At 38.4% G+C, this 24,376-nt stretch overlaps 1 long non-coding RNA gene and 1 other non-coding gene across 2 annotated transcripts in view; both read left to right on the top strand.

Annotated features, from left to right (window-relative positions):
• LOC102497319 (uncharacterized) overlaps positions 1-24,376 on the top strand; it is a 66,059-nt gene that overhangs the window by 19,241 nt on the left and 22,442 nt on the right. The gene's annotated exons all lie outside the window — the stretch shown is intronic.
• On the top strand, positions 565-668 carry LOC114008768 (U6 spliceosomal RNA). The gene has a single exon (XR_003550269.1). It is a non-coding gene; the product is annotated as a U6 spliceosomal RNA (small nuclear RNA).

Below are 24,376 nucleotides of genomic sequence, written 5' to 3' on the forward strand. Positions count from 1 at the left end.
TTGCTTTCTGTCTCTGTCTCTCCAGTGAGCACACATGCCCTATAGCAAAAATCTCTCTAAAGAAAAAAATAAAAAATAAAAGAGAAGAAAATGGGACAATTGAAATTATCCAGTCTGGACAGCAGACAAAATATAGATTATTTTTAAAAAATTAACAGTGCTTCAGGATCCTGTGGGACTACAACAAAAGAACTTAAAAATAAAAGGAGAAAACAGGTGGGCCTGAAAAGTATTCCCACAAATATTAGCTAAGAATTCCTAAATTGGAGACTGGTATTGTAGTTTACTGGTTAAGGGAGCCAGCTCCCACAGATCAACTGTGGTTCATATACTGGCCCTGGCGACTTAAACATCCCCCGTGAATGTACATGCATGCCTAAAGTGCCAACAGGGTGGAGAATTGGAGGAGGCATTGCAGTATGGCCATGCCTCATTGGGGATGCTCTCTCCCTCTCCTTCTCTCCGTCTCTCTCTGGCAAATACACACACCACTTTGATAATTAACAACATTTTGCCCACACATTTGGCAAAATGTATTATAAATCCCCCAAAATTCACACCAAGTTGTTCACTTCAGCAACACACATACTAAAATTAGAACAATATAGAGATTAGCATGGCCCCTGCACAAGGAGGACATACAAACTTGTAAAGCATTTCGGGTTTTTTTTTTTGTATTCTAGTGTACCATAGGGTTACTACAATAACAATAATGTGTATATTTCCAAATAGCTAGAAGAAAATATTTTAAATGTCCATAGCATGAAAAATAATAAATGTTTAAGGGGTATATAGATGGATAGATAGATATGCTGATATTCTGAGCTAACCATTACACAATGTATACATGTGTCAAAACATTGCACCATACCCCACAAACATATACAATTTTTAAATGTCAATTAAAATCATTAAATTTTAGTAGTCAAGATGGCCAAAGTGCCCAGCACTTGTCTCCTTTTCAATCAAGACATAAAATACTAATTACTTAGACACATTTGACTGGAATTTCTAAGGAAGAACACTTGAAATTACTAACAGAAATTGAAAATTTTCTGAATTATGAGAATCTGAGAGAAACACCACAGAAAGGGAACAGAAGTACGCACTGACTGGAATCAGCAGAAACTCTCCTTTGCTAGGAAAAGATGGGCAAGAGATCCCAGCAAGTTCTCATATCACCATGAACAGCATTCTTAGCTGCCTGAGAGGTCAGGGCCATGGAAGCTTCTAAGATTCATGTGCTGCATACCTTCAGGAAAGGAGCTTGCCCTGGTTAACCCCAACCTACAGGACCCAAACTGCTGCAAAGCAATGTCATTTTGAGAACAGAGCAACTGCCAAGATAAAACCTGCACAAATGATCAACCACCTGCAAGTCTGCACAGTCCTGAGAATCCACTGAAATCGCACCATGTTTGCATGGGCAGTTTGCAGCCAGCTAGACTGAGCAGTAGGGCTATGATGCTGGCATCCAAATCCACATAGCATTACATACTCCAGAACATAGGCCAGTGCAATGAGAGGACTGCTCTGAAGAACAGAACAACTGCTAGAGTAAAACCTATACAAGTGCAGTGGGAAGACTGCTCCAAGGATCAGATAGGCAAAACAAGGTCCCCCTTGCTGATCTCAGCTCATGTTGTATCTCCCGCACATGGCCCTTCCCCTTTGTGGGGCCCTTCAGCCTCTGCCAGGACAACCCCTGGCTTTCCTTAGGCCTAGCTCACATGCTGGCATAAGCACACTGTCTTCCACCCCCTGTGAGAGCTCTCCAGCCTTAGCCCCTACTGCCTTCAACTTGCCCTGGACCCAGATCACATAGCAGCTCCAGAGAGAGGGCCCCAGCCTTTTGTGAGAAACCTCCAGGACCTGTAGACATCCATGAAAGAAAGATGCCAAGCATGATAGACACTGCAACATGAGCACGTGGACCCTTCCCTACTGGAATAGCCCTGCAGACTTGGAAAGTCCCTCTCCTGACTAGCACTGAGCCTGGCACCCATCACAGTTGCAGTGCACAAGTTTCACCCCCCAGCAATGGCTTTTCAGTGTCTTCAGGCCAGGACTTTTTGCCCTGTCATCCTGGGTGTCTGCTCCCATTCCATTTATGGGATCAACAGGTTCCCTAGAGACTGTGGGCCAACATCTGCAGCCCCTACCTCTTCCTACAGCCAAGTAACTCACTTGGTGATCCCCACACCCAACATAACTGCACCACTACTATCACAAACACACAACATCTAGAACACTGAGACATTCACAGGTCACCACTGTCAGTGAATCCAATAGAAGAAACCCTATGGAGATTACACTCCTATGCTTACTCAAAACCAAAACACCCACCCACCCAAGTCAATGCTAAATAGCACAGTCTCAAAAATTAAAAAAAAAAAAGTTCCACTTAGAGAGTTAACCCCCAAATGAGAAGAGGCAACTATCCCACTAGATGTACAGAAATCAACATAGGGACACAACAAATATGAAAGGGAGAAAGAAAGAAAAAAAGGGGGGGGGTAGTTATTACTTCCAAGGGAACAAAATAATTCTCAAATGATAGTTCCCAAAGATAAAGAAATTCTTGAAATGCCTGAAAGGGAATTTACAATAATGATAATAATGATTCTACAGAATCCTACAAGAAGAGTTAGAAATCATAAAAAAAGGACTAAACCAAAATTCTCAAACTGAAATAATAAAGTTAAAAATAGAAAACTTCAACAACAGATTAGAGCAAGTGGAAGAATCTCAGACCTTGAAGATAAATCCTTAGAGAGCATCCAGTCAGGGAAAAAGCAGAAAAAAAATAATGAAAAAGAATAAAGACAGCCTTTGAGATTTATGGGATAGTACAGAGCAGACAACCATTCTTACCATGAGAGTTACAGGAGACATTACAAACAGGGACTGAAACCTTATTTAATAAGAGCTAGCCAAAAAAATTTCCAAGGATGGGAAGAGATGTTCATCAAGATAGAAAAAGAAATTGTATTCATCAAAATAGAAGGAGAAATAAAGTCTTTCTCAAACAAGGAAAAACTGAAGGATTTCACTTTCACTAGACTGGCCTTAGAAGACATCCTTAAGAGGGCCCTACAACTGGGAGTAAAAGGACAGTAACTATAATAAAGTGGAGGAGGGGGACACAAAACAACCAGAAAACACTAACGAAATCACAGGAGTGGATCAGCAAGTGATACAGTAGTTAAGGTACTGGATCCCACATGGCCAGCTGTGTGATTTAAATCCCAGACCTTGCAGCTTGAAAAACATGCCCAGAGTGTATGCATACATTCCTAAAATCCTGAGAGGAGAATGAAAGAAAAGAGATTATGGCCTAGCCATCCTCCCTGGTGGGTAATTTCTCTCTCTCTCTCTCTCCCTCTCTCTGTCTCTCTCTCTCTCTCTCTCTCGCTCTCTCTCTCTCTCTCTCTCGCTCTCTCTCTCTCTCTCTCTCGCTCTCTCTCTCTCTCTGGAGAATGTACATATCCTATAGCAGAAAGCTAAAAAAATTAATTAAATTTAAAAAAAAATAGAAGGAATAAATTCTAACCTATCTATAAAAACCCTAGGGACCAGCAGTTAGTGTAATGGCTATGTCGCTGGACTCCCACATAGTCAACCATGGTTCACGTCCCGGACCCGGTGACTAAAACTCACACTGGGCGCGTGTGTGTGCGTGCCCAGGATCCCGAGAGGTGAACAGAGGAGAAGGGATTGTGGCGTGGCCATCCCCCCGGGGGGGGGTGATTTCTCGCTTTCTGTCTCTCTATCTCTCTCTGTCTGTCTGGCAAGTGCACATGCCCTATGGCAAAAACCTCTCAAAAAAAAAAACCTAAATTTAAATGGATTAAGTTCCCTATTTGAAATATATAGATTGCCTGAGTATATAAGAAAACAAAACCCAACTATATACTGCCTGCAAGAAGCTCACCTCACCTATAAAGACACACATAGAATACAAGTGAAATGACAGGAAAAGATAATCTATGAAGCCAAAAGTGAGCAGGAGTAGCTATACTGATATCAGATCAAATATATTTTAATTTGGACTGCGCATGACCAGACCCTGGCAGGGATGCTTTCTATCTCTCAAACACACATTTGTGTGTGCAAATGTGCCCTCTGGCATAAAAATAGAGACTTTAATTTAAAAGCTGTAAAAATAAATAACACAGGTCATCATAAGGTGATAAACTAATCAAGAAGAACTATCGGTTGTGAGAATGTATGCCCCCAACATGAGAGCAGACAAACGCAAGACAGTTACTGCTAGGCCGAAAGAGAGAGAATAAACTCTAGTACAATGATTGTTGGAGACTTCATCCCACTCTCAGCATCAGACAGGTTATTTAGACAGAAAATCAACAAAGACACGTTAGACTTAAACTATACCACAAACTGAAAAGACCTAACAGACATTTACACAATGTTTCATTCCAGAACATCAGAATTCACATTCTTCTATAAATGCATGGATCCTTTTCTAGGATAGACCACATGTTAGGCCACAAAACGAATCTCAACAAATTTTTAAAAATGGTATTGAGTGTCTGTGCTGACCACAATGGAATAAAATGAGAAATCATCAACAAGAACATTGCAAGTCATAGAAATTCACAGAAACTAAAATATGTTCTCAAGAAGTCAGCAGGTGGCATGGTAGTTAAGGCACTGGACTCCCATATGGCTGACTGGAGCTCAAGTCCTAGACCTGGCAGCTCACTTGTGCTCGCTCTCTCTCTTCCTCCCTCTCTCACAAGTGCCCTGTAACAAATTAAATAATAATAATGATGATGGCTCTTGCTTCCAATTTCCACCCCACCATTCCTTCCAGCTCCCTTGTGGCAGAAGCAAGTGTACAGACCAAGGCCAGAGACAGCCTTGGGAACTGCACACTCTAATCATTCACTCCAGAATCTGGGAAGAATCTAGAACACCCAGTCCCAGCAACAAAAGTTCAGGTTACAGGGAAGAAACGTTTAATCCATCAGTTGACCAGAAACCACAGCAGAGGCAATAGAAATATTAGAAACCAAGAAAATATCTCACGTAGTGGACCAGCAATTAGCGTAATGGTTATGTCGCTGAACTCCCATGTAGTCGACAATGGATCGAGTCCCAGACCCAGTGGCTTAAACTCATGCCAGGCACATGTGCGTGCGTGCCCAAGATCCTGAGAGGAGAATGGAGGAGAAGGGATTGCTGGGTGTCCATCCCCCATGGGTGTGATTTCTCGCTTTCTGTCTCTCTGTCTCTCTTTCTGGTGAGCGCATGTGCTCTATAGCAAAAAAAAAAAAAAAAAAAAAAAATTCTCTCAAAAAAAAATCTCTTCTCCAAGGAAAAATAACAATTCTTCATCATCCACACATAGCACAGTGGAACTCGTGGAAATGTCAGATAAATAATTCAGAATATTCATAGTGGCAAAACTTAATGAGATGCAAGAGAAAAGAGACAATAAACTCCAGAAGATGCAAGGGAAAAGAGACAATGAACTACAGGAGATGAAGAAGTACAAAACATCTGACCTAGGAAAAAATAACCAAAAAAATAGAGAAAATAACCAAAAATAAAATTGCAATATACGAGAAATACTGGATTCCATTCAACATTCAAACATCCGAATAATCGGTATCCCAGAAGACGAAGAAACTAATAAGGGCATTGAAAATCTATTCTATAAAACCCTGGAAGAAAACTTTCCAAGCCTAGGGAAATATTCAAACATCCAGACCCAAGGAGTACAAAGGACTTCAAAGAATCAACCCAAGAAGATCTTCTTCACAGCACATCATACGCAAACTGGGTAAAACAACAAAGACAAGATACTAAAATTGGCAAGAGAAAAACATCAAGTTACTTACAAAGGTTATCCCATCAGGCTAACACCGGCTTCCCATTGAAAACAATGCAAGCAAGGAAAGAATGGAGAAATTTATTCAAACTGTTAAATGAAAAACAGTTTCAACCAAGATTACTATACCTGGCGAGATCATCCTTCATATGGGAAGAAAAGATAAAAAACATTCTTAATTAAATAAAACCTGAAAGAATTTGTTAACTCCAGATCAGCTCTTCAAGAAGGTCTAAGGGAGTGCTATACCAAAAATAAATAAATAAATAAATAAATAAATAAATAAATAAAGACAGACAAAAATAAGAGAACAAAAAACAACCAAGAAAATGACCAACTTAATGGTAGGGACAAGTCCAGAAATATCAAAAATAACGTTGAATGTTAATGCATTAAATGTTTCTGTCAAGAGACAAAGACTAGCTGAATGGATAAAAAATAGAAACCTCCATCTGTGGTCTACAAGAAACCCACCTCATGGATAAAGACATACATAAACTAAAAGTGAAGGGTTAGGAAAAGATATTCCATGCAAGCAGAAATCAAAAAAGAGCAGGAGTCATGATACCGATGTCAGACAAAATAGGCTTTAAGGCAAAAACTGTATGAAGAGACAAAGGCATTATATAATAGTAAAAGAGCTCTTTTATTGAGGAAATATAATGCTTATTAATATCTGTGAACCCAATTGAGGAACTCCTAAATGTGGGATCTAAAATGGGAGATGGACTACAGCACACTTAATTGTTGGGGACCTCAACACCCCACTATATCCTTTAGACTGATCAACAAAACAAAAAGTAAGCAAAGAGATTCAGGACCTAAAAAATATCATAGATCAGATGGATTTGACAGACATCTATAGAATTTACCACCCAAAAACCATAAAACACACATTTTTCTCACCCCTGCATTGTACCTTCTCTAAGACTGACCACATGATAGGGAACAAAAAAGCCTTTACAGATTCAAAGGCATGTAAATTCTATCCAACATCTTCTCTGACCATGATGGAATTAAACTTGATATCAATTTCAGTAAAAACCCTTGAAAATACACAAATACATGGAAACTAAATAACTTATTTCTGAATGAGCTTACAACTACTGAAGAGATTAATCCTGAAATAAAAAGATTCATGGAAAAAATGATAATGAGTGTACAAGTTTCTATAATCTATGGGACACCATAAACTCTTTCATAAGAGAGAAGTTCATAGCAATTAATGCACACAAGAAAAAGATGGAAAGGTGGCAAATGGACAGCCTAGCATCATACCGCAGGAAATTAGAAAAACAAAAATTTTTTTTAAAAAAATTGCCAGGAGAAAATAAATAATAAAGATTTGAGCAGAAATAAATTTACAAAATGAAGTATAAAGTAAATGAAAGCAAAAACTAGTTCTCTGAAAAGATAAACAAGATTGACACACTATTACCTAGACTAATTCAGAAGAAGAGAGAAAGGAACTAGATGTATCAAATTTACAATGAAGCAGACAATATTACAACAATCATAATAGAAACACAAAGCATCATTAGAGGATACCATGAGCATCTCTATGTCAACAAACAAGAAACCCTGGATGAGACAGACACATTCCTGGACACATATAATCTACCAAGATTGAATCAGGTGGACATAGAAATCCTGAATAGACTCTTAGCAAATGATGAGATTGAATCAGTAATAAATAACCTCCCAACAAAGAAAAGCCCAGGTCCTGATGACTTCAAATTCTACAAAACTTTTTAAAAAGAGGTAACACCCATTCTTCTCAAAATATTTCTAAAAATCCAAAAGGAAAGAACCCTTCCAAATTCATTTTATGAACCCTCCATCACCCTCATTCCCATAACAGATAAGGATACAACAAGAAAGGAAAACTACAGACCAATGTATCTGATGAATATAGGTGCAAAAATTCTCAACAAGATACTAGCAAATCATATCCAACAACGTATAAAATACATTATTCATCATGACCAAATAGGCTTTATTTCAGAGATGCAAGAGTAGTTCAACGTACACAAAACCCTAAACATAATACATCATATTAACAGAAAGAAAGATAAAAGCCATATGATCATTTCAATCAATGCAGAAAAAGCATTTGACAAAATACAACATCTCTTCATTATTAAGACTCTCAGCAAAATAGGCATAGAAGGATTATTTCTCAGCATAATAAAAGCCATCTATGAAAAACCTAGACCTAACATTATGTTGAATGGGAAAAAGCTAAAAGCTTTTCCACTAAAAATTGGCACAAGACAAGGCTGCCTAGTTTCTCCACCCTTTTTCAATACAGTGATGGAACTCCTCCCCAATACAATCAGACAAGAGAAAGAAAGAAAGGCATTCAAATAGAGAAGAGTTGAAATTATCTCTATGTGCAGATGACATGATCACATACATAGAAAACCCAAAGGTATCCATAAAAATAAACTTCTGGAAGTAAAAAGTGAATACAGTAAAGTGGCAAGATACAAAATTAACTTAGAAATATTCATAGCATTTCTGTATACATGCAACTAGCAGACAGAGGCAGAACTGAAGAAAGAAATCTCATTTTCCATAGCCGCAAGAAGATACCTAGGAATAAATCTAACCAAGGAAGTCAAAGACCTCTACAAAGAAAACTATGAAAATCTTCAAAAAGAAATTGACAGTGACACATAAAAGTCAAAGGACATCCCTTGTTCCTGGATTGGGAGAATTAATATAATAAAAATGGCAATTCTACCCAAAATAATTTACATGTTGAATGCAATCCCCATCAAATTACAAGAGACATTCTTCACAGATCTAGAAAAGACAATCCTAGAATTTCTCTGGAATCATAAGACCCCATATTGCTGAAGCAATACTGCACAAAAAGAGCAGAGTGGGCAGCATCTCACTCCCGGATCCCAAAATATTTTACAAAACCGTCTCACTCCCGGATCCCAAAATATTTTACAACACCGTGATGATCAAAGCAGCATGGCACTGGCACAAAAACATATATGCGTGGACCAATGGAACAGTATAGAGACTTGAGAAATAAACCCCAAAACTTACAGCCAATTGATTTTTGACAAAGGATACCAGTCAATTCACTGGAATGAAGAAAACCTCTTTAGCAAATAGTGTTGGAATAACTGGGTATCCACCTGCAAAAAGGTGAATCTGAACCCCTATTGCTCACCATTAACAAAAATCAACTCAAAGTGGATCAAAGATCTAAACCTAAGACCTCAAACTATAAAACTACTGGTAGGAAAAAAAAAAAAAGAACAGGAGAAACTCTGGGAGACATTGGGGTAGGCAAAGACTTCTTAAATAAGACCACCAAAGCACAGACAATAATCCCAAAAGTAGACAAGTGGAATTATATCAGATTAAGGAGTTTCTGCACAGCAAAAGACACAGTAATTAATGTGAATCAACAACTCTCAGAATGGGAGATTTTTGTAAATTACGCTTCAGATAAGGGACTAATAACCAGGGAACTCAAGCAGCTTACCTGAAAAAAAAAAGTGACAACCCCAATTAAAAGATGGGAAAAGAAGCTGAATAAACAACTCTCTAACGAAGACATGCAAACAGCTAAAATACTCAACATTCTTCATCATAAGGGAGATGCAGAACCACAATGAGGTACCACCTAACCCCAGTCAGAACGGTGAATATTAAACTATAAATGGTAAGTGCTGGCAGGGATGTGGTGAAAAGGGGAACTCTCCTACACTGCTAGTGGGAATGTAAATTGGTCCAGCCACTGTGGAAAACAATATAGAAGTTCCTCAAAGACATACAAATAGAACTACCAAATGATCCAACAATTCCATTCCTGGGTATCTACCCAAAAGATAAGAGAACACTCAGTCGGAAAAGCTCATGTTTATCTATGTTTATTGCAGCATTATTCATAATTACTAAGACATGGAACCAACCCAAATGTCCACAAACAGATAAATGAATTGGAAAAGGGTGGCACAGATACTCTATGGAATACTACTCAATCATAAAAAACAAGATGGTGGTATTTGATAAAAAGTGGATGAATATGGAAAATTTGCTGCTGAGTGAAGCAAGCCAGGGTATGAAAGAGAGACATTGTATGTCTCCACCTAATATATACCAACTGTTCACACTCTGTTGGAAACTGAGTCATTGGAGGATATAGAAACATCAAAAATGGTTATAGATTTTGGAGACAATATGGGAGGAGGGGGAGAGAAGGAGGAGAATGTAAGGGAGGAAATTATGGAGGAAAATAGAGAGGCAGGACATTTATGGGACACAGAAGTGGCTTTTTAATGGTTCATGATAATGTGTTTAGTATATTCATCTGGACTAGTGTGAAGTGTATTCATATCAGGTAAATTCAACTTACAAGCAAAGTGATATATAGTGATTAAATGTATGAAATAAAAATAAATAAAATTAATTGAAAAGGTAAAAAATACATATAATTTTTTTTTAGAGACTGTTGCCATAGGGTGCGTGTGCTCGCCAGAGAAACAGAGAAAGACAGAGAGACAGAAAGAGAGAAATCACCCCAAGGGGTGATGGCCATACCACAATCCCTTCTCAGTTCTCCTCTTGGGATCTTAGGGATGCATGCACATGCACCTGGCATGAGTTTGAAGCTACCAGGTCTGGAATTTGAACTATGATTGACTACATGGGAGTTCAGCGATGTAAGCATTACGCCATCTGCTGGTCCTGATGATAATAAATTGTTTTTAAAAATATGTTCTTGATTGACTATGTTAAAGAAGAAATCAAGATGGAAATTTTTTAATTTATGGAAAAATGAAAATACAACATACTAAAACCTATGGCATACAGCAAAAGCACTTCTAAGAGGAAGTTAATAGCAATAAGTGACATCATCAAAAAAAAAAGAATGGAAACTTTTAAATAAACAATCTGACTAGTCACCTCAAAGAACTAGAAAAACAAGAACAACCTAATCCAAAATGCACAGAAGAAAAAAATAATGAAAGTAAGAGAAGAAATAAAAAACTTGATGCAAAAAATATATATACAAAAGATCAATGAAACAAAAAGTTATCTTTTTTAAAAATAAGCAGAAATTGATAAACGATTAGCTAGACTAAGAGAAAAAGAGAGGGCCCAAATAAATAAAAGCAGAAATGAGAAAGGAGATGTTAGAACTGGTAACACAGAAATACAAAAGACATTTAGAGACATTTATAAACAACCATACACCAATGCACTGAATTGTGTAGATGAAATGGATTCCTGGACACATATAACCTTCTAAAAGTGAACCACAAAGAAATAGAAAAACTGAACAGAGCAAGAATAACCAGTAAGTTTTCATCATAATGAAGTCTCCCAACAAAGAAAAGCCCAGGATCAGATGGCTTTACTGCTGAATTCTACAAAACCTTAAAAAATAGTTAACTTAATACCAATTCTCCTCAAACTTCTTTAAGAAATTTAAATGGTGGGAATTCTTCCAAACCCATTCTACAAGGCCAGAACTATCTTAATACCAAAACAAATAAAAAACTATAGACCAATATTCCAATAAACATAGATGGAAAAATTCTCAACAAAATACTATCAAATTTACTATTTACTCCAATAGCACATCAAAAATATTATAGACCATGACCAGTGGCTTTTGTTCCAGGCATACAAGGATGATTCAACATATGCAAATCCATAAACATGATACATCATATCAACAAATTAAAAGACAAGAATCATATAACCATCTCAGTAGTTGCAGAAAAGTATTTGACAGAATCCAACAACCCTTTATGATAAGAACTCTCAACAAATTAGGGATATAAGGAATCTACCTCAATATAATAAATACCTTATATCACAAACCCGAACAGTTAATATCATACTGAATGGGGAAATGCTGAGTGCTTTTTTTCTAAAACTAAAAGAGGACAAGGATCCTATTCTTACCACTCTTACTCAACATAGTGGTAGAAGTCCTAGCCAGAGCAGTGTAACAAGAGAAAGAAATAAAGGATATCCAAACAGGAAAGGAAAAGTACAGATTGTCCTGTCTGCAGGTATTATGACCTATACATAGAAAACCTCAAAGATTTCACTATTTAAAAAAAAAAAAAAAGCTTGGAACTGATGAATTCAATAAAGTTGTAGGATACAAAAACAACATACAAAAATCAGTAGCAATTCCATAAATACAACAGTAGTAACAAAATAGGTGAAAAGGAAATTTTAAAAATTAAAGCCTTGTACAATAGCTACAAAATAAATAAAGCACCTAGGAATAAACTTAACCAAGGAGGTAAAAGAATTCTATAATGAGAACCTTAAACCACTGATGAAAGAAATTGAAGAAGGTACCAAAAAATGGAAAGACATTCTATGTTCATGGATTAAAAGAATAAATATTGGGACCAGCAGTTAGCGTAATGGCTATGTCGCTGGACTCCCACGTAGTCGACCACGGTTCGCGTCCCGGACCCGGTGGCTTAAAACTCATGCCGGGCGTGTGTGCGTGCATGCCCAAGATCCCAAGAGGAGAATGGAGGAGAAGGGATTGCGACGTGGCCATCCCCCCTGGGGGGTGATTTCTCGCTTTCTGTCTCTCTGTCTGGTGAGCACACGCACCCTATAGCGAAAACCTCTCAAAAAAAAAAAAAAGAATAAATATTAATGAAATGTCATACTGCCAAAAGCAATATACAGATTCAATGTGATACCTATTAAAATACCAATAATATTATTCATAGAAAGAGAAAAAACAGGGACCAGCAGTTAGCATGATGGCTATGTCGCTGAACTCCCATGTAGTAGACCACGGTTCGAGTCCTGGAGCCCGTGGCTTAAACTCACGCCGGGTGCGTGTGCATGCATGCCCAAGATCCCGAAGGGAGAATGGAGAAGGGATTGCAGCATGACCATCCCACATGAGGGGTGATTTCTTACTTTCTGTCTCTCTGTCTCTCTCTGTCTTTCTGGCAAGCGTACCCGCCCTATAGCAAAAACCTCTCCAAAAAAAAAAAAAAAAAAAGAAATAGAAAAAACAATCATAAAATTTGTATAGAATCACAAAAGACCTCAAATAGCCAAAATAACAGTGAACAAAAAGAACTGAGCTGAAAGCATCATACTACCAAATATCCAAGTATACTATAAAGCCATAGTAACAAAACCATCATTGTACTGGGGGAAAAGCAAACACATAAACCAATGGAATAGAACATAAAACTCAAATAGTTCCCATTTCTAGAACGTATATAGAGGATAGAGCTAATCTAATAGCAAGTTCCATAAATATACAACATTTATTTGTATGTTCATCTAACAGTGCCGTAGTTATAACAATGATAAAATGTATTGTTACTTCCATTGTGCCAGGCACTATGCTTAATGCTTTAAATGAATTAAAACAAATTGGTTCATGTAATCCTCATGACCACTCTAAGAGATATATGTTACTATTATGTTTCTATTATTCCTAGTACTATTCCTGATTTCCTAGCAGGTAACTTGGAGTTGTAATTTACCAAAGAGAGCACAGTTAGTAAATAGTGAAGCGTCCGAACCATTTTCACTAATGTTCTCTACCTAGTGTCAAAGCCTACATAATGTGTTGAGGCCACATTGTAGAGAGTCAAAATGGCCAGGCTAAGGAGTTTTGATTCTATTCTACAAAGCATAGAAATGCACTAAAGATTTTTAAGAAGGAAATGATGTAATTTCTGAACTGAACACTTCCTTGACACTGCTGTTAGATGATTTGGAGGGAGGAGACTGGTGACAGAAATCGGTGAGGCAGCTCCAAAAATAGTTAAATCAAGAGTTCATGAGGTTGACTTAGAGTCATGAGAATAGGAACAGAAAGGAAGGAAATTATTCCCAAAAACTTTAGAGGTAAACCCAAAATAACATAACAATAGATTGGCTGTGGAAGGCAAGGAGATAGGTAATTTATTTAATCCTTTAAATGAATAATGTAAGTAAAGAATCTGACACAGAGAATTGTTCAGCAAAACCTGCATGAAGCAGTAGGGTCACAGATGACAAGAAGAGCCAGCTTTGACTGAGAATTTACAATTACAATTGCTCAGCTGCAATAGATAGCTCAAGTTTTACAAGCCTAGCCAAATTGTGGTTCCATTAATGAAAATAGACAACATAAAAAGAGAATGTTATCTGTTGACAATAATGTATATGGTAACCATCTTCAACTTGACTCATACGCACTGTATTCATCCTAGAAAAAACATCTTGTACAGGGACCAGCAGTTAGCTTAATGGCTATGTCGCTGGACTCCCATGTAGTCGACTGCAGTTCGCGTCCTGGACCTGGTGACTTAAACTCACGCCGGGTGCGTGTGCGTGTGTGCCCAAGATCCCGAGAGGAGAATGGAGAAGGGATTGCGGCGTGGCCATCCCCCCTGGGGGGTGATTTCTCACTTTCTGTCTCTCTGTCCCTCTCTGTCTGCCTGGCGAGCGCATGCGCCCTATAACAAAAATCTCTCCAAAAAAAAAAGAAAAAACAACTTGTACACCGTAAAGATGTACAGTGATAAAGCATAATTTTTTTTAAAAAATCAGACACAGAGACTGTTAAACCAGGAGTGGGGTAAAAAGATGTACAGTGATAAAGCATAATTTTTTTAAAAAATCAGACACAGAGAATGTTAAACCAGGAGTGGAGTAAACAGATTCCTTTTTTTTTTTTTTTTTTTGGAGAGATTTTCACTGTAGGGCGCGTGCACTCGCCAGACAGACAGAGAGAGACATAGAGACAGAAAGCGAGAAATCACCCCCCCAGGGGGGATGGTCACGCTGCAATCCCTTCTCCATTCTCCTCTCGGGATCTTGGGCACGCACGCACACGCACCCCGTGTGAGTTTTAAGCCACCGGGTCCGGGACACGAACCACGGTCGACTACGTGTGAGTCCAGCGACACAGCCATTACGCTAACTGCTGGTTCCCAACAGATTCCATTTTAAACATAGTTTGTGGTTATAGAAAGACATCTAAGCAGTGATGCCCAAAAGCAGTTACTAATACAATGCTCGTGGTCAGGAGGGAAATGAGGATAAGAAAAGATTTGAGAGATATTCAAATAGAGGGATTAATTCATGTCATAGGATAGCTAAGAGAAAAAGAATTGTGAAAGAGATAAATGTTATTCTTCATACAATGAAACAAACTCTAGAAATTACAGATTTACAGTTGTGATAGGAATAGAGTTTATCACAGACAAGGTAGTCTAGGTTATGTTGACATAAACCCCAAAATCATAGTGGAATTTCACATTTCCAACAGCAGGGTATCAGATGAAACTGATCTAAATGTAATCTAAATTACAACTTAAAATGGTTATGATTAACACATAGAACAATAATGAAAAACCTCTTGAGATCTATTATAGTCTTAGGGAGAAACAGTATTATTAAAGTTCTGTCTACATATCTCAGAAATTCCTTAAACAATACTCAATTAAAATATAAAATCCTGCTGTTTGAATAGTACCCATTTTTCATTCAGCCTAAATTACTGAGTTATCATTTGATCAGAATTTTATGAGCATTTGCTGAGTGAAAGAATGAAAAATATTGGCTTCTCCAAAGTATTTGACTGCCAGGAATAAATCCACTCTATAATAGAGAGTCTACAGAGTATTTAAAATACTGTAAAAGAATCTAGTTTATTTTACTATGAAAAGGAATAACTTTACTATTAGTGAAGGAAAATACAGCTATTGTCAAGACATACAGTCAAGCTAAGTTCAGGAAACAAGTCAGGGCCTGGACAGAGGCACGTTAGTGAAATGTGATGCTCTAAGAGACTGACTTACATAAGGTTCTGGGCTTGCATACCCTGAGTACACTGGTCATGTGCCTATGATGTGGTGCTGGCCGAAGCTGGGCGTGGATTGTGACGTCAGGACCTTTTGGGGAATTTTCTCTCTCTCTCTCTCTCTCTCTCTCTCTCTCTCTTTCTCTCTCTCTCAGAAGAAAGAAAATTTAAAAGAAAAAGTGAGATGACTCAATCCACAAGTAATTCATAAATATCTTAGCAGAACAATAGAGCAAAGTTTCTGCTTAGAGTAATTAGGTAAGTAAACCCTAAGTTTATACATTCCTTTATCAATTAATAAGCAGTCCTTGGGGTTTCAAATAAGTTATTGGAAGTAGCCAGTGGAAAGAATGCTTTGGATAAATCTCTCCTGGTGTGTTCTTAGCACTGTCACAGGAGAATATTTAGATACTAAAAGATTTCAATTTTTTATGAAGTGATGACACTAGAAAGTCTCATTCTATCCAAGCAATTAGATTAAATGATTAATTTAAAATATTTTAAAGATCCTTCTTATTTAGAGGAAATAGACACTATGGAATAAAGGTACACTATGCAAAAATAATTATTTTTTAAAAATAGATATAGATTTTTTAAGTAAGAAAACACCTTGAAATCCTTTTAGACTGACAACATTTTTTACCTAAAAAGACATTCGGGTGGCCAGCAGGTGGTGTGGTGGTTGAGGTAACTGGACTCCCACATGGTTAACTGCAGTTAGATTCCCAGACCTGAAGGCTTGCGCTCTCTCGCTCTCTCTCTCTCTCTCAGGTCAAATTAAAATAAATAAATAAATAAAGTTAAATAAAATAATTCTTTTTTTCTTTTTTAAAAAAGACATTTGCATAATCTCTTCAAATAGTTTAATTCTCATCCTCACCACAAACTGCTATCATTAAGAACTCTCTCTTCCTGTTAAAGAATCATTTTTGAAATCTCAAACATGATATTTTTAGTCCATTCTAAAATGAACATTTTTTTCATTCTGTTTAAATTCCTAGTACATATATCTCTAATGAACAATTTCCACAATAGCCACAATGCCTCTAGCAGTCTTTTATTTGCCTCAGAATCTGTTTCTCAACTGTTTCCATCAAAGTGCCCCTAATGAAAAAGGAGAATGAACACATAATCATAGGCTAGAGTTTTAATCAAAGCTTGACATTTAAGTCTTAATTGTGCCTGAAAAGCAGCATGCCAATTTTATCCGTCCCTATACTGTTCTATTATAAAAATGGTTTAAACTATTTTTCATCCAACAAATTGAGATGCATTGTAATCATCCTATGATTTTTCAAAATCCCCCTCATATAACACCAGCAAGGACCATGCTTCTTACAAAAAGCAAATATTTTTAAATATAGAGAAATAAAGACAAGTGAAAGATGGACCTGTTACTCCTGATTCAACCCATTCTGACTGCCAACAATGAGGTCCTGCAAAGTGCAGACCCAGCCTCCCCAGCCTCAGACTGAGAGCCAAGTCTGACTGTCCATGGTTGTAGACTGTCTAGAGATTGCCTTTGTTTCGGCTGGGCTGAAGGATAAGCCCCTGACCTTCAGCCTTCCCTTGTCATTGTCTGTATGATGACCCACTGTTCTCGATCTTTATGCTCTATTTCTCCACTGGATGATGAGACTGCTATGAGTACCCCACAGATTAGATGAAGCTAGGCTAGTTCTGCTTCAGTTCAGTCAGACCCTCTGCCCCATGTGAGTTCCACCTTTGAGACTGTAGAATAAATACAAGTTCAGAATGATTGGCCCTGCCATCTTTGATAGAGAAGCTTGCCCAACTTCACCTATGCTATGTCTCATTTTAGACTAGTCTCGCTCATTCACTTTACAGTGCAGTCTGCTGCCTTTGTCCCAGTGAACTTGTCCTTCTGCATTTACTGATATGCAGTGTATACCAGATGGCCATGAGATTAGCTGGACTTGTGGGTGATTACCAGACAAACTGCTGATGCAGGGGAGCACACCAGCTAATGCAAGGAATTGGATCACAGGCTGAAGGGTTTATTACAACTGAACTAATAGAGATTTTTGAGAAAGAGAGTAAGATGAAAGTGGCATTCAAGGTGATATAATAGTAGCAGAATGAAATGCAGAACAGGATAGAAAAGACTACAGAGATAAATACAGTATGAAAACATAGCTTTAATAATTTACTATGGGCCTGGAATAAAATGATAGATTTATAATGCAAGCAAGACGGAAGACACAAGACAGATTTTGAACAAAGTGTCTCTAGACATTGATAGTTGGTTAAAGCTCAGTCGGTCAAGGAATTTTTAAAGTTTATTTCTTTCATGAGATTAAGAAACAGATGAAATAAATAAATAAACACCCAAGAGGGTCTTATGCCACAATATCTGCCCCTGCACCAGCCTTCCCAGCCAGCCAGGATCACGGATATATGTGTCTGGCAGGTGCAGGTCAACCTAGGAACCAGACATCCGATCCTTCGCACAAATGCAGCTTTGCGTAAGCAGTGGGTTGCCACGACACTACCAAGTCGCAGGTGCGCTGAGTGCTCTGAGGCTTTTCTGTGTGTTCAAGTACAGAATGTGGACAGCAACTTAATATACTACAAATTCATAAAGGCTTCCACCATGTAAAGAATGTATGTAAATTAAAGTTTTATGTAATGAAAATTTTTACTGTTTGCTATTCAAAGAATATGTGGGTTGATTTTTAAAAAAGAACTTTTTCCTCAAGAAAATCTGAAGCTGCATATTTACCATTCACTATTTTAGGTCCCAAAGAGACAATAGTGAATAAAGTACAGCCAGCTACAAGATCTGTTGTTCCAAAGGGGAAACTAACATCGTAATAAGTGCTATTTATTACCTAATTTAGCACACATTCTCAAGCCTTTGCCATGGAAGTCAGGAAACCAGGTATTTCCCTTCCCGTTGCTTGTAGCAGTGAAGTGCCAGCTCATCCATTTAGACCAAAATGACTTAAGGGATGCTTTAAAGGACCACCTCTTAGACACCTTTTCTCCTTTCTTGATAAAAGGAATAGAACCAGCTGGTGCCACCTTATATTCCCCATTACTGCTGAGAACATGGACATGATAACTGGGGCAAAGAGGCACAGAGATAAAGTGAACCCTAAGGATGGCCAACTAGGAAGATAGGAGAGTCCTTGATAGCTGTGAGAGCAGCAGGACTCCTGTGGAAATCACCTAACTCACTCTTCTTGTTATGTGGGAAAGATTAACCCCATTCCTGGTACCAAGAGCTAAGCCCAGCTCTTTATTGCAAACCAAAGCTGGACCTGAGGGATTACGCAGAAGAGGGATCTGTTAGGAAAGTATCAAGTGACTCACAGAATCTTCGAGAAGGCTAAAGAATAAGGCACCAACCTAGATTCCAGGAACAACATAGAAGATCTTTCATAAAACTGGCCTGATAGGGAATTCAGCTACTGCAGTAGGGACCAAGGTGCTTAGCTTACACCCTTGCCACTTTCCCACAAGAGACATCATTGTACTGCAAATAAGACCAACTTGACAGTCATCTTTGCTATCCTGCTCACCAGAAAATCAACTTTACAGGGAGTCTGTTAGCTTGCCCACTTCTAAAATGCACACATACCTGGGCCCTTAATTAAAAGAAATGGAAAGAAAATATATAGCTTGTTCTGTTCCTACAGGAAGAAATTTTCTCTGCCATATAAAGAATTCATAAGTAATTTCCCAAACTCAAAAAGAGATTCAGATACTAAGAATCTAAAATGAATTGCAAAAATATGACATTATTGTACATTATTTGCAAAAGTGATTACTAGTCTTTTCTCCCTATATCCATGACCCTTCACAATATTATCTGTAGCTCCTCTAATTAAGAGGTAGTTTGTTTTCCCACTGAATTTGGATTGATAGGATGAGGCAGAAGAGACATTATGTCAATGTCGAAATCAAACCTTAAGAGTACTGGTCCAGGTGTATTTGCCCAAGAATCCTGTCACCATATGAGTAAGCCTGGGGTGGTGAGACAAACTTAGTCCTAGTGTCCCAACAGCCCAGTCAATGGCCAATCCACTCCCAGAAGCAGAAACATCTACTTGGGTGCCAGCGAACCCAGAAGATCACCCATTTAGGCCCAGTCCAATTGGTCTACCCAAAGAATTATGAATTCAATAAATGTTTCAGAGTTGACCCCTAGCCTAGTGGCTAAGAGAGCTGTATTCTACATGGTTGACTATAATTTGAATCCTAGCCCAGGGTTTGAAAAACATGTTAAGCCCATGTATGTGCATGTACAAAGCCCTGACAGAATGGAGAAGTGTAAGAGAAGGGATTCTGGCATAACCATGACCCATTAGAAGATACTTCCTCCCTCTCCCACTTTCTGTTGAGTGCATACGCCTTCTGAAAATAAATAAATTGATGAATGTTTCTTTTAGTCACTAAGTTTAGGGTAATTCTTGTGCTGAAAAATCTAACTAATAAATAGCAAAGATAAGCAAATTAGTAAATAAGATAATTTTATGTACAAAGTTATCTGAAAAAGATGAAGTAACAGGACCAGCAGTTAGTGTAATGGCTATGTCGCTGGACTCCCATGTAGCCGACCGCGGTTCGAGTCCCGAGCCCACTGGCTTAAACTCAACACCGGGCATGTGTGTATGTGTGCCCAAGATCCCGAGAGGAGAATGGAGGAGAAGGGATTGCGGCGTGGCCATCCCCCCTGGGGGGTGATTTCTCGCTTTCTGTCTCTCTGTCTCTCTCTGTCTTTCTGGCAAGCGCACATGCCCTATAGCAAAAATCTCTTAAAAAAAAAAAAAAAGATGAAGTAAGGTAATTTTGTAAAATGAAATGAGACCCACTCATTTTGTTAGGTAAGTCTTCTTGGAGAAGAGGGCATTTAAGATGAAACTTAAACTAAAAGGTAAAAAATAAAAGACTGTTAAAGAAACCTTCAAAGATAGGGAAAAGCCCAGCTATGGTACCACAGGAAATAGCATGCCACTCTGGAAAGCTGAAGCCACATGATTGACTGAGGTTCAGATCCCAGGCTGACCTGAAACATGCAAGGCATGCACACAAGCACCATGATCCTGGCTGGCCAGAAGGCTGGGAAAGGGGATCATGGTATGATGGATGCTTTCTGTTGTGGATGATTTCTCTCTTGCTCTGTCTTCACACTTTCTTGTGTCCTCTCTCTCTCTCGCTCTCTCAATACATAAAATAAACTGTTTTTAAAAACTTCACACTTTCTTGTGTCCTCTCTCTCTCTTGTTCTCTCAATACATAAAATAAACTTTTTTTTTTTAATGTAGAAGAAATGCATTCCAAACAACAGTAACAGCAGATGCAAGAACGCTGAGACAGGAATGAGGATGTTTAGAGAACTGAAAGAAGGCCACTGTGGCTGAAAAATCTGAACAAGGTGGAGAATGAGTATATCATCAGAGAAACAGCATGAGACCAGATTGTTTAGAGTCCTTCAAGCCATAGTGAAGAGTTTGGGTTTTGTTCTGTTGAGGATTTACATTTTAGAAATCACTGTTGGTGCTATGAAGATAATGAATATTAGAACAGCAGGAGTACCTTGTTAGGTAGTTACTATCACCATTGGAGCAAATTATGGTGGCTTAGGTTAGGTATGTATCTAGGGAAAGGATAAGAGACGAATTATGTCAGCATATTTGGGATATGGAACTATTGGGACTTAACTATTGTGGATTAAAAGCTTTTTTTAAAGGTTCAAGTATGGCCTCTAAGTTTGGGCCTGAGTGGATGGTAGGACCATTTAGTGGTATTGAGGAAGGCTTAAGAATGGCATATAATTTTATTGGGGTTGTGTTATGCTTGAGATTCCTGTTGGATTTTAAATTAGAGGTGTCAAGTAGGTAGCTGGCAATGTGAGTTTGCAACTCAGGTCAGAGGTCATAGATGGAGATGTAACGTTGAGAATAATAAGCTTACAGATGACATTGAAACCATATAATGGGGGAAGTGGAGTGGGAAAAGGGCTCCGTATTGAAGAACATTTCTAAGGAAGAGAGGTTAAAAAATTAAAAAGAGAAAAGAAAAAAAAAGCCTAAGATAGAGAATTCTTGAACTATACAAGGTCATAAGAAAAGAGCTTCTAGGAGACATTGAGCATATGTGGCCAATAAGACAAGGGGGAAACAAGGTGGGCAAGGGTCCTGAAAGCCTCAAGGAGGGGTATTCTAAAGAAAGAGGATAGTCGAGAAGATGAACACCTCTGGCTGAGTGTCAATCCTACTTGTGGCAAGATAAGGCCTTGGTAACTTTGACAGTAGCCATCATAGTGGAGAGATGGGAAGATAGTTCAGGCAGGGAAGATTGAGGAGGGAAAGGGACTGGGTGAGGTGAACAGCTGTCATGGATTGTTTCTGTGAAGAGCAACCAAGTAGAGATACAATATCAGAGGGGATACAGGATCAAAGAAGGATTTTCTCTAAGACAGGTAGTTTTATGTTATATTTCTGTACTTAGTAGAATGACCCAGTAGAGAGAAAGAAATAGGTGATGCAAGACAGAGATGGAATAACGCTAAAAAGATGTTAAGAAAGTGAGAGAAAAGCCAGCCCATAGCCTGATGGTTAGGGTAGCTGGATGCCACATAGCCAACTGTGCAGTTCCAGTCCCAGACTTGTCAGCTTGGGAAACAGCAGATGCATGTGCATGCATTCTCAAAATCCTGGAAAGGGGGAGAGATGGAGGAGAAAGGATTGTGGTGTGATAATTCCCCATAAAAGATTGCTTTTTTACTTTTCCTGTCTCTTTTCCAGTGAGCATAGGCACTCTCTGGTAAATTACTAAAAGAAAAAGAAGAAAAGGAGAAGGAAGAAGAAGAAAAAGGAGGAGGAGGGAGAGGATGAGACCCTGAGCACAGAGAAGGGTCTGACCTTAGAGCAGGGACACTTCTTTCAAAGTGACAGAAAAAAGGCAGAGAATATGGCAGCTGCTGCAGGTAGTCTGGTTGGATTATTTAGAAGAGAGAGAAGCTTTAGGAGATTTAAGCAGAAAGGAAGAAATCTTCTCAGAGAGAAAGAAGTAAATTTACTAGGGACTGTGTTAAGATTTGAGAGCCAGGGTTCCTGCACACTGGGGACTTATGACCATTTGTTGTATGCAAGTCCATTTGGGTGGCAGTGGAAATTAGAGGAATTGGTCGAAAAATATTCCAGTGAGGACTAGAAGAGCATTAGAATGTCAGAACTGAGAAAAGATGCATATTTGGTGGGAAAGAATGAGAGAGAATTGTTCATTTTTCATACCTTGAAGTCCAATTAGAGAAAACGTGTAGACATCTAGAAATACGAGGCTGGAAAGGGTGAGAAGGTCAATGAAAGTGCAGAAATTAAAGCAAGGTGGCAAAGAAGAGGCCACCATGCAGGAAGGCGAGCCTCGGGCATGTGGAGTGAGATTGAAACTGAGTCCCAGGAGCTAGCTCATGTTACTACCACAATCTCAGAAAAATTGGAGAATTCCTTTATTTTATGAATATCTTAAAAGCCATTATATTTCAAGAGTCTGAGAGTCTGGCTTTTGTTTTTAATTACCAAAGGATATATGTGCTCACCACAGACAGACAGACGAACAAAAGTGGGGGAGGGAATCACCCCCAAATTAGCACAGTCATGCAGCAAACCCATCTCCTCCATTTATCATTGTATTGAGATTCTAGGCATGTGTGCACGCATACACACACACACACAAACACACACACGGGAAGCATAGTTTTCAACCCACTGGGGCCAGTATTCAAACCATCGTCACCAAGTGGGATCTGGCTCCCTTAACCATTGTCCTTCAAGTCTGGTCCAAGACTGGCTTTTATTTGTATTCACTCATTCATTCATTCATTTTCTAGAGAAATTTCTGCTATAGGGCACATGCACTTGCCAGAGAAACAGAGAGACCAAAAGCAAGAAATCAGCCCCCATGGGGGGGTGGCATGCTGCAATCCCTTCTTCTCCATTCTCCTCTCACGACCTTGGGCACTCACACACACACACACACACACACACACAAACCTGGTGTGAGTTTTAAGTCACCGGGTCTGGGACTCACAATCAGCTACATGAGAGTCTAGTGATGTAACTCTTATACCATCTGCTAGTCCCTCAATTGTGGCTTTTAAACAATAAGATAAAATGCATTAACCCTCATTTCACACTCCCTTCCCCCCAATAAAAATTCCAAAATTTTCTTTTTTTTTTCTTGGGTTGATTCTATAAGGGTTCTTTGTAGATTTTCTTTTTTTTTTCTTGGGTTGATTCTATGTGGGTTTCTTTGTATTTCCTGGGTCTGGATATTTGAATGCCTCTCTGGGTTTGGAAAGTTTTCTTCTACAGTATTCTCATTTTGGGGGGTTATTTTCACAGTTTTTTTGGTTGTTTTTTCTAGATCAGAGGTTTTGCCTTCAACATCCAAGATTCAATTTTCTGCATGGACTAATCTGCTTTTAATACTTTCGAGGGAGGTTATGGTTTTTTTTTTTTAATTTGTTTATTTACATTCATTCACTGTACTTCATTAGAGCATACAAAATGAGACTTTTCATCCAGAATACACTGTATATTGACTCAATCAAGCACATCAACATACATGTTATCATCAACAAGTAATTTTCCATTTCTTGTTTCCCGTATATTTTGCTCTTTTTCCCATTCTTGATTCCCTATCTCTTACCCTCTGCCATCTCCCAC

Source organism: Tupaia chinensis, unplaced genomic scaffold (assembly GCF_000334495.1).
Source record: "Tupaia chinensis unplaced genomic scaffold, TupChi_1.0 Scaffold000046_3, whole genome shotgun sequence".
NCBI lineage: Eukaryota > Metazoa > Chordata > Mammalia > Scandentia > Tupaiidae > Tupaia > Tupaia belangeri.